Source organism: Nesoenas mayeri (genome assembly GCF_963082525.1).
Source record: "Nesoenas mayeri genome assembly, chromosome: Z".
Lineage (NCBI taxonomy): Eukaryota > Metazoa > Chordata > Aves > Columbiformes > Columbidae > Nesoenas > Nesoenas mayeri.
Genome location: NC_137542.1, coordinates 51,873,055 through 51,873,665, shown reverse-complemented (window position 1 = coordinate 51,873,665; position 611 = coordinate 51,873,055).

Below are 611 nucleotides of genomic sequence, written 5' to 3'. Positions count from 1 at the left end.
TACGGTTTGGGTTTGTATTTTTTTTTTTGGCTGCACAGCAGTTTAGCATCAAAGAGAGGTGCCTTCCCTTGCCTTTGCAGAATGCCCTCAAGTCTGGGACAGTTAGCTGGGATGAAAACAATGTGAGTTTACCCTCTTTCGGGTTGGTGGTGACCTGGGACTATTGCCCACTTCCTAAAGAAATGTTTTGTTAGGTGGTGGTGAACAAGAGATACACATAATTCCTCCTGCAACAGCCTTCCTTTTCCAAAGAATTCACTCTGCTAAGTGAATCTGCTTGGAAAATGGCTAGGCAGGCTGGATTTCAAGTGGATATAGATATATTTCTTACCAATTCTTTATGAGGTCTTTGGATGGTAAATTACTTAGGTGGATTGGATTGCCCTCAGGAGGATTTCAGGTGCATTTACCTCTCTCATCTTTACAGGAAATGTATACACGTAGGAAAAATGCATCAAATTTCTCCCATTGTCAAGGAAAGTAACACTTAAACAAAGCAGTACTTAACTTGAATACAAGTGAGAAACACTGAATAGCATTATTAAGTCTTATACAAATGATATATTACAGGCACATTTTTACTTGAGGTATTTTATTTTTATTTTTGATTT